We start from the raw sequence: 16,050 nt of genomic DNA on the forward strand, positions 1-16,050 counted from the left end.
TATGAAAGGAAACGGTGGGACTTAAGCCCCGACGATATAGTGGAAGTAAAATGAGGTGGAGTATATAAAAAGATTTAAAACCAAAAAGTCAATATATCTGTATGTAGTATGTAATTAATGATACATAAAAAGAGTAATGTGAGGACAGACACTGGTGACAAATGAACTAACACGGCGCAAGAATTTAAGCAATTAAAAAAAAATCCATCTAAAGCAATTTTATTCCCGTGAACAGGAATAGGAATTTCTCCTCATCAAAAGACCAAAGATAATGCAATGATAGACCAACACAAAAGCATTAACAATGCATACCAAAATGGTACAGGTCTTACATTTCCCAATACCTGGAAAAAGTAACCTTCAAATGCCAATCAACTATGTAATGTCCTCAAAAAATTCCCTTTCCTGCCATTCGGTCCTTAATCTCTGCTGCTCAGAATCCTCAGAGAAGAGCCTCTACATTCATTTTCAGAACAGAAGTCGTTATATTGAGGCTTATAGACACAATGACCTTACACAACATTGCTGAGAAATTGGAATTGGGTGTTGTGCTCTCTACAAAGTTGACCATGTTGGGGCTTTGCGGTGCTCCTGAGACCTCCATTATTGTGTGGTGGCCTTAAATAACTAAAGAGAAGCTCGGGGAGAGGGTTTGATAAGAATTTCATACCCAAGGAAATTATGTTTTTTTCTTTCTTACTGAAGCAGTTTGGTTTGCACTCCCTGGACTGAAACTGAAGTTAGACAGGGCCCATAATCATCAGACACAAAGTTTCAGTTCAGCGTAAGAGGGCATTGTGGGCCTGTGGAGACATTAAGCTCCTCTGAATGTGTTGCTGACGCCAAGTGCTGGTATTTCGCATAGGTTTTTGAGCAAACAGAGCACAAAAGAAAACTCTGTTTCTGATCTAAGAAACCCCACCCTCCCTGACCCCAAACAAGGTCAGTATTCAAGACTTGCATGCATATGCCAAAATAAACTTACAGGTGTGTGCACTAGCATCAACGATTTCAGACAATGGTAAGTGTCCCCTGATCACTTTAGAATATTGGTGTGCTGGCCCACAATCAGTTTATATTTGGGTGGGGACGTCAAATATTAGAGGGGTGATAGTATTGGTATTTTTGCATTTATAAGTGGAATTTCATAGCGAAAGAACAAACCACACCTCAGCCGTAGGGAACATATAGAAGAGGAATAGAAGAGTTATACTGTGAATGAGGATGGGTTGAACGATACAACCACACATGCCTAAACCATGCATGCCTTAACAACGGGGTCTGAACTACGACTGTATCTTTACCACGCATTCCTTTACCGCACATGCCATTACAACAAATTTTGTTGTAAAGGCATAATTGCTCAGGGGATACCTCACCCCGCCCCACACCACCCCTTAAAACTACCCTAACCTTCCTCATGCGCTGAGGCTTAAAACCCTCCCCCCTGCCAAAACCTACACCGACCCCAGCCCTTCCCGCCCTAAGCCCTAAACCTGCCCCCTGCCAAACTACCCTAAACCCCCCTGCCCCGGCCTCAGCCTTAAAACCGATCCACACCCCTAATAGCTAATCACCTCTCTCCCCGAAAATCGGTCCCCATCCCCAATCACCTGCCCACATCCAGAGTTTCCTGTCCTGATGCTTCCTGTTCCTCTCACTGCCCATCCGGACATCTAGACCATTGTCTGCCTTAATCACGCATATACGATGTTCAGTAGGATGCGTGGTTCAAGCAAGCTTTGTTCCGATTACTTGGAATTGGCACGCGTGGCTCAGCCCGCATTATAAAGGCTTTTTACCATGAAGATGTCTCAAAAGACATTGGTTCCAGTATGCTCTGCTAGCAGTGCTTAAACATCTTGGCAACCTTCTAATGATGTCACGGTCTGATATACCCAATTGACCCCTCACCTGGAAGGAAGCAGAAATTAAAAAACCCGAGGTCTCAAGAGGTAAGGGGCCCGAGGATGCCCTGTCCATGTTAAGATAGAATGTAAACACACAGAACATGCAGACACTTTCTAAAAGCTGAGGAAATTCTTTATGTCAAGTACACAGGAATACATCTTGTAACCTTGGGCCTGGAGGTGGACCCCACCAGCAAAGAGGTGGACAAAACCAACCAGCTTCCCATACAGGAAGGCTCTCTCTGTTTAAGATAGTGGTGAACAATGACTTTTTCGCCGAGTAATAGGCGAGGTTTGAGAAAGGTCACTGCTGGCATCTGGATGACAACTTAAAAAAAAAGCTATGGCTAAGAGGTTGGTTAGGAAGTCTTGTTCCCAGGTGATTTGGCAAGTGAAGTAAGTGAAGAAATGTTCAATCCTAATGAAATATATTATCCAAGATTGTCTGGATGGGCCACCACTGAGAAGTTAGCAAAATATGCGAGGGCATGCGTCTTGACAACAAGGTTACAAACAGACTAGGGACTGAATGGCCCAAACCATTCCTAGAGGGCAAGGTGGCACACATTGCAGATATTGACTCTAAGATATATACGTTCCTTATGGGGAGAGTGGCAAGGAACAAAGATGGTTTGGTAACTTCCCCCTTCTAAAAGCAATTCAGGTCTTGGTCACCTCTAGTGAGGCAATGCAAGAGGAGGCTATTAAACAGAAAACTTCACTGGAGCCAAGTTAGATGAGAAGTGTCCAAATGTGGAGTGTCTACAAGCGGACAGGGCTGGGGATGTCTTGGGTTGTTAGGGTACCACACGGGGCTCAATTATATCTAGCTCAAGAATACTTCATTGTAATGGCATGAAGTCAGGTAACGAGTTGAAGGACTCTACCTTTATTAAGTTGTACATCAAAACTCGTCGCCAGTCCCAACATAACATTGAAAAGGTCATAGGTATTACAAATGAACATTTCAGTTCTACTAACGACTACCTGGTATTGTGGCCTTAGTAATGCTTGAGACCTCCCTTGCATGCTGGTGACTTATTTGTTATCACATTTGGATTCTGACTTTATCATTGCTTGGAACATAGTTAATTCTGCATTAGAAGGTTATTCACTGTACCAGAAGCAGATTTTTGTTTTTTGCAGAACCAAAGCAGTAATAGGAATGGATGTGATGGTTTGGAAGGCTGACAGCTTGAGTTGAACCTGGATGAACCTTTGAGGCCAAAAGTTAGAGTTTATTGATCTTTAAATAACGTGGGTTCAAGTTTCCAAGCGAATATGGAGAAATGCCGCTCTGGTATTTTAATGTTGAGGTAACTGTTTCTTTTCCTCGCTGCAGAAAGTTGCAATAAAGAAAGCTGAGCATAATCCTAAACTCCATGTCCTCAATAGAAATTACATTTCCATTTATGTTAGCTATGTAATTCCATTCTCTATCCCACAATTAGAGGAACTACTGATGAACATATGTGGCCAAGAATAAAAAATGTGTTCATAGTAAACAGAAGAGTATGGCTGATGTACAACAACGATTTGTTAACATTGTTATGCAAACATGGGTACTTGTAAAGAGGGATCCATGCTCCAAATTTTCACCACTAGGTTGTGTACTTTGTTGGTGTGGGGGCAGAAAGTGGTAACACACACTAGTTTGTTTAATGGTGCTTTGACTTTGGTGGCCAGTAGCTCTTCCCCCTAGGATTGTAAGTGATGTTTTAACCGTTTTTTTTTTTTAGAGTAACCCCTTGATAGTAGTCTTGGTTGCAGTGTGTGAGTCTCTCTGAAGCAGTCCTCTTTGAAAGTGAAGTTCCTGCGGAGGCGCAGGAATTGTCTGAACGGTAACCCATCCCTCAGAGCACTGGGGTGGTAGCTGCTATAGGCCAGTAGAGTATTTCTCTTGGTCAGTTTCCTGATGAGGCTTGTGTAGTCTGCCTTCATCCAATTTGATGGTGAGATCTAGAAATGCAAGCTCTGCTCTGTGTGTGGTATATGTGAATATGAGATGCCTTTGTGTTTTATGTATAATTGTAGTGTTTGCTTTATTTTGTGTTATTTGTTTATTTTTCACATGGGACACTATGCACCTTACTTATTAGTATTGCCAAATACAGTTTATTATTCTTTTTGCCACTTCCAGTGTTGGACTACTTTGTGGTGCTTTCCCTTTCTACATCCTTCAAACAGTCTCATTGCGCGATTGTGCTTAGTATACATTTATTATTCCGATAGGACCACTGTTATTTGTAATTATGCTTCTGGTTAAGCACTTTGATATGGTTCTTTAGAATACGTCGGAAAGCTGGTTACAGCCTCCATCACTGATCCTCAAACATCACACACAAGCTATTTCCACTGAGAATTCTTGATAAAAGCACATCAGGGTGAGACAAAACTAGCTTCTTATTCACTTTACCTACGTTTATTAACAAGTTTGATTGCTTTATTGAACAAAACGCAGTGGTTTCAAAACTAATAATTTAGAGGGTTGATTTCATATCTGAGTTTTCTCCATATTTCCAATAATTTAGAATTCAGCAAGGGGTCATATGTGTAGATCCCACAAGGTTTTCTTAAAGAAACTTACTGTTGAAGTAAAGAAATATCTAATACGAGTAAGAAAAACAGCCATTTGCAACACTGTTTTTGTCTGTAATCTTGGGTCACAATGGCCGATTTACAAAAGCAATGTATCATTACGTGTACTAGACCCTTTTGGTTGCCGGGGAAATGTAGTGTCACACAGCACAGTTTCAAATATGTAAGAGTCTATGTAACAAAAGAAGAGGAGGACTTTTGCAAACTAAACCTACTCAGAATTTTGACACAGTTCATAATGATGTCCAGCTTTGGCGAGCACTCTCGCTCTCACTCATGATTAGTATAGCAATATATCTGAAGTGTGCTTAGGTATGCTGCAGGTGGTTATGGTTTCTCCATTGAAAATCTTTCTCCTCCTTATTCAAAGAATTGTATGAAATCATTAAGGGCCAGATGTACGACCCTATTTTGAGGCCGCAAACGGGAGATCCTCCCGTTTGCGACTGCAAAAAAGGGTAATGGCATGTACAAATGCTATTTTGCTAGTCACTGACTCGCAAAATAGCATTTGGGACTCTCACTATTAGGAAGGGGCGTCCCTTCCTATTAGCCAGTCACCATGCCATTTACTATTGTTTAGCGACCGCATTTGCGGCTGCAAAACACTTGCAGTTTACAACCTACTTCCAGTAGATGGTAAACCACTCACAAACGGGAAGGGGTCCCCAAGTGACCCCTTCCCGAGTTGTGAGAAAATATTTTTTAAGAGCAGGCAGTGGTCCCTGCCCTTAAAAAAATGAAAAGTAACATTTTTCTTTTGTAAATGAATCACGTTTTCCTTTAAGGAAAATGGGCTACATTTCAAAAAAGAAAAACTGCTTTATTGACCAAGCAGTCCCAGACATGGTGGTCAGCTGACCCCAGCAGGCCACCATCCCTGTGAGTGCTATCCATGCCCAATGGGGTCACAAATTGCGACAGCCTCATGAATATTAATGAGGCATGCAATTTGCGACCCCATTGGGAATCGCAAACAGTGTCTGAGACACTGTTGTATATTCACATGTATGAGTCGAAAATTACGAGTCGCAATTTGATGCAATTTGCGACTCGCAAACGAGAATGTTTGTACATCTGGCCCAATCCTCCCGAAATGTTTGTATCTGCATCAGAACTTGCCTTACTAGGTTGCAGAGATCTTTGATTTAAGAAGGAAGACATGATGGTTTGCGCACTACTATAGAACAGGGCCATGTGAGAATTTGCTTATAAACACCAAAGAAGAGTCTATATTGTAATTGTAAATGGTATCTATAAAGTACTTACTACCCCTGATGAAGGACTGAAGTACTTTGCGGCAAGTAGCACAGAACTATGGCACCCCAGATTAGGGGTTAATAATTAGTAGATGAATTCATATTTTTTTTGTTTTGTTCATTAGTTGCGTTAGGTTTGTGCTCTTGATTTCTTGTGTGTTTAGTAGAGTTTAGAGTAAGGATAGGATGATGGGAATGGATTTGAAAAGGGGACGTAGTAAGTTGTTTTTGTAAGTAGTGGTTCTGTGTGGCTGTTAGTTGGGTGACGGCTAAAATAGATGGGGCAAGTTTGAGAAGGATGGTTAGGGGTTCATAGTACTCAGAAAGGTTTGGGATGAGTCAGAGTGAAGATTGATGGGACAAACGTTTGAATTTTTGATAGCATAAAAGTGAAATTGTCTTATACATACATATATGCACATGACCCTTGACAGTGACATAACACTACCTAACCTATGTAAATGCTATTGGGCATGCTAGTTTGTTCTGATACACAAGACAGCTTTTGCCCATCAATCCAGGGTGACAGGTTAGCCATGGGCGACAATGGATATCAGGAAGCATAGATGGTGCAACACATATTGAGAGCCTAATGAAACAAGGCCCGAGTGGTCAGGGTGTAGAAAGTGGCCATGATAAAATTGTCATGGAAACAGAGGCTGACTGAACTCGAATACTCATGGGTGAGCAGTGCACTGGGGGAACTGAGACAACTTGATGGATTTTGAAGGAGGCATTAGATAGACATTGTCACTCTAGGGAACGCTGGTGCTCAGAGGGTTTTTAATCATTTGAACCACTCACTGCTAAGTATAGTATGGAAAGATATGAACATTTCAAACAAGGCTTAAACTTGGGACATTGGTTTCTAGTCCAAATGGGACCCAGCTTAAAAAGAGTATTGTTCGAAAGGTTGGTTTCATTGCTTTATAGGACGCTGGTCAATAACACACTGATTGACTTGGTCTGTTTAAGGGTCAGGTGGGCCACCCTGGTCTATACAGATAAAGTTGAGTTAGATAAGAAATTGCTATCTCCATGAGAGTTGGACACAACACCAATTCAAATTGGTACAAAATCCATACATAGATTGTACTATACTTGGACAATTTTGAACAAAATAAGAAATCTAGTTTCTGATCTGCGTGACAGAGGATGTCCTCCAACAGCAGATTTAATGCACATATTATGGCTTTGCCTACAGATACAGGTTGTTTAGGAGGGGGAATGCCAAAGTCTGAATAAATTAACAGGAAAGTAGTAGGCATAGTGGCACTATTGGGCCTCTGTCAAGGTAGTCCCTTCATACAAAATACCAAAACACAGTATATCTTGGTTCCGATGGTTGCCAGCACCAACACCGCCAAACTTCATAGCACTTTTAGAGATGCAGCCATATCTGAATGGAGTTGGTTTATGAACTGATGCATACAGACTGATAAGTATGTTTATACGGGTAGGTGGGATGTCCAAGAAAATCTGGAACCCCTAGATGAATTTTAGGAATGGCTCACAGACAGAAACCTATATGTGAAATGCCTTTGTAACTGTAAAGTGGTATTCTAATATTGCATGGAAAAGAAAAAGAAATAAGCAATGGAAATTCAATAGGTCTCACATTAGTTAGAGCTACTGGTGTTGTAAATAGAAATATCTTTTACCCATGTGTTCTGGAATATATGTATGTGGTGTGTAGTGGAATTATGTGGGTTGGATTGGAATTGTTAGTTGTGGAATTGTGTGGTGTGGTATTGTGTGATGTGAAGTGGATTTGTGCAGTGGAATTATGTGGATTGTAAATATGTGGTATTGATTGCACTTGAATTATGTGGTGTGGGGTGGTGTGTTATGGAGTGGAATTGTGTGAAATGGTATTTTGTGGAGTGGTATGTAGTGGAGTTTAATTAGGTGTGTGCTCTTGAATGTTGTGGCATGAAGTGGAATTTTGTGGTGAGGATTGGATGTATGCAGTGTGTTGTGTAATTGTGTCGTTGAATTATGAGATTTGGCGTTGAATTATGTTGTGGGGACTGGAATGATGTTGTGGGGACTGGAATGTGTGGAGTTGAATTGTATGGCGCGAAACTGTGTGGATAGATTTGCCTATTTTGTGTCGAAAAAGGTCAAAGAGGTAGGAGCTAAGCTCCAGATGTGCGTTTGTGGGTGTTAATAAACAAAACAAAATATGCAATTTCACCATGCATTAAGTAATACGGCTGAAATACCATTGTACTGATCAAAATGATGTTGCCAGCGAATTAACATCTCAGCAATCTTTTTACTCACCCTCTGCTGAACTCGCAATGTCAACGAGAAAGCAACATTCCATACGTGTATCAATGACTAGAATAATTATGCTAGATTGAAACGTTTAAAAGATATGCTTTACCTTACATTCCAATATAACGTGCACCTAGTTTCTGCACTGTAATCTGTAATCAGAAAAAGTTATAGAGAAAACAAACTCATAAACACCACTTACCTATATTCTGCATGGTTAAATGACCACCAAGAAGTTTTAGCATGAGGACAATGAAAAGGTATGACAGCCGACCCCCTTCGTTATATAATACTCGTCGGCCATGCCCCCAAAAACAAAACAAGAAGAGCGTGTATTGCTATTCAAATACAGTACACATGAGCATGGTTAAGATACTACGTTACACAGGTCTCGCAATGTAGACTCAAGGAATGAGACATTAAATACAAAAATGCAGCATACCCCCACGATCTCCCTAGCATTAGCCTATTTGCCCCCAGTAATCGTCCTTCAATGGAAAACAGATTCCGTGATGCGGGCTGACAGAATGAGAATAAGAACAACATGCTCTCATTGCTAATCTATTGCTGCGTATATCGCCGGAATGTTCAAAAGAAAGTACGTATCCACAACACGGATCCAAGCAAGCACGTTTCTGCGGTGTAGCACATCATTATATTGCTAAGTGGAAAACGACTCGGACGTGATATGGATATGAAAGAGGGAAAACAAACGTAAAAAAGAGTTTGTTCAAACTACAGCTAAACACTGCAAGCGTAAGGAAGCTGTACATGGCTGGTGCTCCTCAGCCTTGAATGAAACTGAAGTTTATGTTGCAGGAACTAGTTAGGAGGCAGTAAAGAAGAGCAACAGTGGAAGTAACAGGCCGGAGCAAAGTAATGGTATTGAACACAGCAGGACTTGCAGACAGCACATGCGTGCTGCCTATGCTCGACTTAAAAAGAGGTAGATGCCCCTTCTCCCAGCAACACTCCCTTGGATGGAAATGGGATTCATTGAGTCTCTATTTTCCAAGAATGTAACGAGCATGCTAATAATACTTTGAAGGAAATGTGAATTGACCCTTTAATTTATGTTTATGTTATTGTCTTGAATGATTCATATACTGAACTGAGCTATCGAAAATAATAAAAAATGTTTATAAAATACATCATAATAAAACCAAAGGGGATGCTGGAAGGAGTGTTGAACATTGCAAGCACTCACCCCCAGTCAACTGATCTGGGTTTAATCCCTCATCATTCTTTAGCTCACGCCGCCACCTCAGTTCAGACATGGCCATATGCAAATCAGTCTGACCCTGTGCCTCATGGAAACAGTCCTATCAATCAACAAAGGTCCTTGACAGAAAAAAGAATGTAAAGACTTAAAATAATTATAGGCCACAATCTGCATTATAATAAGTAAGGTGTCCAGCCAGACCCCGAATTTAATCAATGGCAAGGATAGAAAACATTTCAAAGAGACATGTATAAAGTGAGACACAGTCCTGTATCCACAACAAACAAAAAGGCTAGACAAACAATTTACAAAGGTAGGAGGTTTGGTAGGCAATTTTACAATTTTCAAGCAGCTAGTACAATTTAGAAGAAGTCAATCTAGCTTTACTCATGTAGTAAGAACGCATTTTTGTCACACAGTGGGGAACTAGTGTTTAAACTACATCAACTGTCGACGGCGTTTCGATCCTGTTAAAATGAAGGATCATCATCAGGACAACCAATGTATTGCCTAATATACAAGCCTGTAAATGAATTAGGGAAACAAAAAACATAAAAGACATTTGTTTAAAATCTTAATTCTTCCTACAGTACATAGCATAAAGGAATTTCACACCATGCTTTAAGGTGAAAAACTGCCATACGTGCAGGTGTCTGGTGACATTCAACCGAAAATTCATGCTTGTGACATGAAACCAGTGATTGAGGTATTGTGAGTGATTGAGGTATTGTGATGGACATAGAATAAGAAGGGCGGGGAGTGGAAGGCTAAGGATTTACCTATTTCAAGGAGGAGCTCCAAGGAAGGTCCTGAATAAGGGAGAATTCTGTGTTCCGGTTCCAAGGCACCGGAAACTTAACGTGGCCAATTCAGGAAAAGAGGGCAAAGCCTCTGGTACCTGCATGTCGGGTAACCTGTTGTTAACGAGGGGTCTTAAGCCAGAAGGCTCTATCAATACTGGCAGAGTTATAGAAGGCTTACCTAGGTAATATGGTAAGCTAAGCGTCCCATCCGGTGGCGCCGCTGTAGTGTTTCAGACTGATATGTCGAGGGTAGACTTCCTAGAGAAAGGTACCTAATTAGGACTGACCTAGAAACAAGATTGTCAATTTGAAGAGATAAGGGCAACAACGCTTACCCACGTAGGCTTACGTATCCAGATGCCCAGACTGGGGGGGGGGGGGGGTGTGGGTGGGGACAGGAGTTGGCCCAAATTAGGCGAACCTGTGGTAAAAGGAGGGGGGTTCTTTAAAAACCGGACTTCGCAGAGCTTGCCAATAAAACGGACGTGTTGAGGCTAGCGAAGGTAAGGGGGTGCTTACCTATTTAAAAGGACATGCAGGGCGTCCGGGGGCGCCGCGGCAGTCAGAGGTTGGGTTATCTAGAGGGAACAGTCCAGCCCAAACTGCCAAGCCATGTCTTCCCTGGACCGAAAAAAAGCATCCTGGGACCGGTTTCTGGCTAATCAGCCGTCATCAGCCAGGCTAGCTTGCATCCAGTGGCAAAGTGAGCAAAGGACCCATGTCTGGGCATACCCTGCCAACTTAGGGCGAAAAAAGCAAGGCTGGACTGTTCCCATGTGATGCCTTATAAAAACTGTTAATTGAAAAAGGTGGAATCTTACTTCCAGTGAAATAACAGAAATGATATCCTCTGACAGCCTTCCCAGCTGAGCTGTGCTACCTCAAGCACACATCCTAAACTGTGCTGATTAGCTACCTGGTAACGAAAAAAAAAGCATCACAGTTTTAATCAAAGGCATGAACATGGCAGGGTCCCCAGTGAATCATTGCCCTGGAAGCATTTTTCGAAAACCATTCTCTGCTTACCTTCTTCTGTCATACCACCTCATTATAAACTTGTGAATTCACAAGACTTGATACATCTTACATTAAAACCAATATTAAAGCAGCAGGCTGCTTGACCTGGTTGATCTAGCAAGCTATGAACCAATATCAAACTAACCATTAATAGCAAGCTCCTTTAGAATGCAGCTTTCTCCCAGATTTTAACCATGATCAAATAAAACAGATCATTGTCTGGCAAATGTTATTTAGACCTGGAAGAACCAGAAAAGTAACATAAATCTCCTAATGGTGTCGTGTATTCCTATAGGTTCTGAATCAATCCCCCTATTCCTGACCCTATTCTGGTTAAACTAACTATCAAGTTAACTAACAGTCAGCCCATGAGGCAAGACAAGCCCCCATGATGCAGATACCGTTATCTGACGCAGTCACACTACGGCACAGGAACGTGTTATCTGATTAGGTCATAACGCTTGAGATCTAATTAGACAAGCGACATTCCTCCAGCCCCTGATAAGGCATACGACGTTCTCATAACAAATCAAACCTATGACAACCTGGGAAAAACCCTGCGGCCATTGTTTTGATTTCACAGAGAACTTTAGTAAAGAATGCGCTAACGAGCAAGTCGTATGACATCTTTATTGACGTACCTATGTCCATCCTTACGTCAATACCGGCACCTTTAAGGTATAAATATTGCCGATCTTGCCCTATGCAAACACACGCGTGGTGACAAGACGGAGCAGCCATACTTGCCGAAGCCGAGAGCAGAAGCAGACCCCGCAGGCAGCAGCCCCGCCTTCCTGACGCGCTGAGAGACGCGCTGCTATCTCAAGCCGAGAGACCCAGCACCGGCGCTTCCGGGTAGCCCTCGCAGGCAGCCTGGAATATCGAGACCAGAGAAAGAGATACCATTCCTCATTCATCCTAACTTCCAGGTACAGAACTGAATAACCCCTCACAGAGAATTCTTTAGTTATTCACTTGGCAAAAACAAACTTAACTTAAACTGTAACTTTCTATTCCCGCCCACGTATTAGACTTAGGTCAGGTACACGGGGTAGGCGTATTTAGAAACACCAGTTGAGTACGTTTAGTCAAATGTATATGTGTATGTAAATATATTTTAATCATTTTAAACATCATATGGCTCAGAAACCATATCAATGTTTTTACAGTATTATTTTATACTATTGCTTTTAATGTATGCACTTTACTTAACTATAAGTATTGCAATAATATCGATCCATTTCTCATGTATGAGAAAAGAGACTGATCAATAAATAACACCTTTTTATTGAACACGCCCGTCTCTTCCTTTTCTCTACATTCTGATGAGACTAAGAATGCACGTACTGACTGAGTAAAATAATTGCCTTGTGCTCACACGACTCTCGAGATTGACTCTTGATTAGGGGAGAGCAAAGTTGTCATGTTCTATGGTTGTCAGAAACTAAATCCCTTCTTGTCTAATCAGGGGAGGTAATTCTTTCCTGAACATTCGAGAAAGTTTCTAGCGAACTCTGAGCTTAGCTGGCAAACCCAAAAATTAAGTCTAGTATCGACAGTAGTAGACCTAGTTAACGTCTGGCCTAGGCCTTTACTGCTGTAGGTATTATTCCAATGCGCAGAGCCTATTGGGAAAATAGGAACTACACTACATGGCGCCCAACGCGTTTGGAAAGGGCGATAAAACTAACGTAAGACATTTAGAGTAACTCAGTCGTGCTTTCTCACTCAGACCCCTTTTCCCAAATACTCCAAAGACGTCTGGAGTGGGTGAAAGGTAATATCCTCCAAAACCTCGCAGGGGGGAACTCCTATGTATGGTTCTTGGTATAGTCAACGTTGAAGGATACAGTGTTCCAAAATATTGTGCATCTAATCTCTGTTTCCATAAAGAAACCTGATCTGCAAATAAACATAATACCATCCTGTCGGTAAAATGGGAGACAGTGATGAAGAAAGAGAGGCAGTTAGATTAGCAACTGAACTCGCAGATGCTGATGCTACCATGCAAGCAGCAGACCCGAATATAACACTCATTCCGGTCATTAAAAGGAGATCTATAACCTTAAAACTTATAGAAAATGGACTGACACCTAGAGGTGGCACAGTCATATTCGTAATTGAGGCACACGAATATCGGCAGACAGAGGTATATTATTCATGGATACATTTTCCAGCAGCTAATGCTGTAACAAAGTACTTCCACTATTACAAAGTAGAGGAACCTCCTAATGAGTACACTCCTTTCGAGGAGGTGGAAGTACCACTCAAATTCCAAGAGCATTTGCTCTTATTTGATGGCGCCCTAAAACATAATAATCACATTACAAGGCTCGGTCCTTTAGGTAGACCAGGAGCAACGTGGCCGGTCCTAGCCGGATACACACCACATCCAGACATCGACGAGATGCCTGCACCACAGCTGTTAATACAGCTAAAACAATTACTAAAAATTCACAGACAATTAGTTCAGTATGTAATGCGGACTTCAACAATTCAGCCAGCGATTAAACTTCCACAGCTGACCCCTCACCAGGGGAACACAAATAAAATTACACCACAGAACATCCAATCCTGCCTAGGTAAAGTTCCAGGTAAACGGGAACAAATACCATTCTGGTTGGCACAAAAAATAACCCAAATAGAGGCGGTGTTTCCTGACACCACCCCATTAGAAAAACACAGGATTCTGACTATATGTCTCCCAATGGGAATCGCACCACACATTGAGGACTGTGACACTTGGGGTACAGTCTTTGCTTCCATCTACACAAAAACGCACGGTGTTCCATCCATTTCGGTGATACCAGATGTGCTAAAACAAATTCAAGACGAATACGGTCCAGAACCTGCTTTAACTCTTGGTATGAAATTACTGAAAGACTTCAAGCAGGTCTCGGCTATATTATTAGCCAATATAAAAGGTGAAGCAGCAAACGTGGCGATCCGCCAAAGGTTAAAAGAGACAGATATAGCAGACCAACCAGCTGAAATAGCCAGAATCATAGAAAAATCCTATGAGGAACTAGGCAGAGATAGTTTAGGTGAAATCCCAGTTAAACCGCAACTGACTGAAAGTCCAGAAAAAATATTTTTTAACAATAATTCACCAAAAAAGAACTGGGATGGAAACAAACAATCCAATCCTAAAGAAAAGAAATTCCAGTCCAGAGGAAGGTCTCCAAGGCGAAGAGAGAAATCTCCAAACCGAAGACAGAGGTCACCGCAGAGTGACCCCTCTGGGAATAGATATAACCTTAGAAATAGGGATAATATTAAAAAACCTGATAGATATCAAGACATTGATACACGTCCCTCTCAATCTTTTCAGACTTCCTCGCAGAAATCGGAAAGAAGAGGACGACCAGAAGAGCACGCCAAGTCCAAAGACAAGGAACCTGCTCAACTAAAAAAGAAATTACAATTTCCAAAAAAGAAGGTAGCCAGTATCAAGGTAGTTAACAATGCCGAGAATACTGAGGACACAACTGAAAAACGGAGAGTGGGCTCAGACAATGCTAGACAGCGCAGCAGAGGTGAGCATAGCTCGCAAAGTCCTGATGAATCATCTGGAGACAGTGGACACGAATGAATATCTTCAAGTAGAAACTGCAGATACCAGAGTTAGCAAGCCCCACAAGATATACGAGATAACATTACGTATAGAGGGAGATAAGACTAGGAAAATAAGTGGACTATTTTGGGATAATCTCTCCAAGGGCTATGATATCCTTCTAGCTGAAAAAGACTGGCCACCAGAGTTTGTCAGGGAGTGCCCTCATGGCGAAGAAGTAATTATGCCTGCCTTCTCGAATCAAATCCCGATTCATAAAAAATATACACTTGCTAGAAAGTGGGCAGTGGCCTTAGCACCTGCTTTATATAAAAATCATGTAGGATGGGATGAGGATTCTCCTCCTCACAAAATCCAGTTAAAATCACAACCAACTGCACAAAGGCAGTACCCAATTAAGCAAGAAGCTAAAAAACAGGTAAATGAAATACTAGATCAGCTAGAATACCAGGGGGTGATTGAAACTTGCACCTCACAAATGAACAATCCTTTGTTTCCGGTCTCCAAACCAGACAATTCATATCGTCTAGTTTTGGATTACCGACACCTTAACACATGTTGCAAAACTTTTGCAGTGCAAAACTCACATAGTGCTGCACTAATGAATAACATAGTGCGCAAAAAATACAAAACTACCTTGGACATCTCCAATGGATTCTTTTGTCAAAACATAGCACCAGAGAGCAGATATTTAACTGCATTCTCAGTAAATGGCACTCAAAAACAATTCTGTCGGTTAGCCCAGGGGTACAAGAACAGCCCAGGGGTATTCTCAGCGAGAGTAACAGAATTACTACAACTATATGATGATGAAGCATTATCTTATGTCGATGACATTTACTTAACAGATGATGACTTGGAGACTCACTTGAAAAGGGTGAACACCATAATACTTGGGTTCGCTGCAGAGGGTTACAAATTCAACTTCAAAAAGTCCAGAATTGCCCATCTGACGGTCCTATTCTTAGGATATGAGTTATCAAGTGAAGGCAAAAGCCTGGCAGACAATTTCCTAGAGAAATGTGCCGTAATCCAAGCTCCAAAAACACTAAAAAACCTACAGTCAATTCTAGGCTTCCTAAATTTCGGAAGAACATACATTGCAAATTACGCAGAAAGGGTCAAACCCCTTTATGACCTAATTAAACCAGACTTTAAAAAATCCAGTTGGACTCAAACACACACAGAAATTTTGAGATCCTTACAAACAGACATGCTAATTAAAACAAAATTAGAAACACGTGATAACACACGCAACCTTGTGATCCGAGTCATCCCAGGGAGATGCGGATTCACATACCTAACCTCTAATGAGGGAGAAAAGGTACCAATTGCATTCAAATCACACTTGTACACAAAAGCTGAACAGAGATTCAGCAACAAAGAA

At 41.5% G+C, this 16,050-nt stretch overlaps 1 protein-coding gene across 1 annotated transcript in view; it reads right to left on the reverse strand.

Moving 5' to 3' along the window:
* Positions 1-16,050, reverse strand: part of RBM18 (RNA binding motif protein 18) — a 143,038-nt gene that overhangs the window by 98,245 nt on the left and 28,743 nt on the right. The window lies entirely within an intron of this gene.

The sequence above is a fragment of the Lissotriton helveticus genome, chromosome 5_1 (genome assembly GCF_964261635.1).
Source record: "Lissotriton helveticus chromosome 5_1, aLisHel1.1, whole genome shotgun sequence".
Classification (NCBI taxonomy): domain Eukaryota; kingdom Metazoa; phylum Chordata; class Amphibia; order Caudata; family Salamandridae; genus Lissotriton; species Lissotriton helveticus.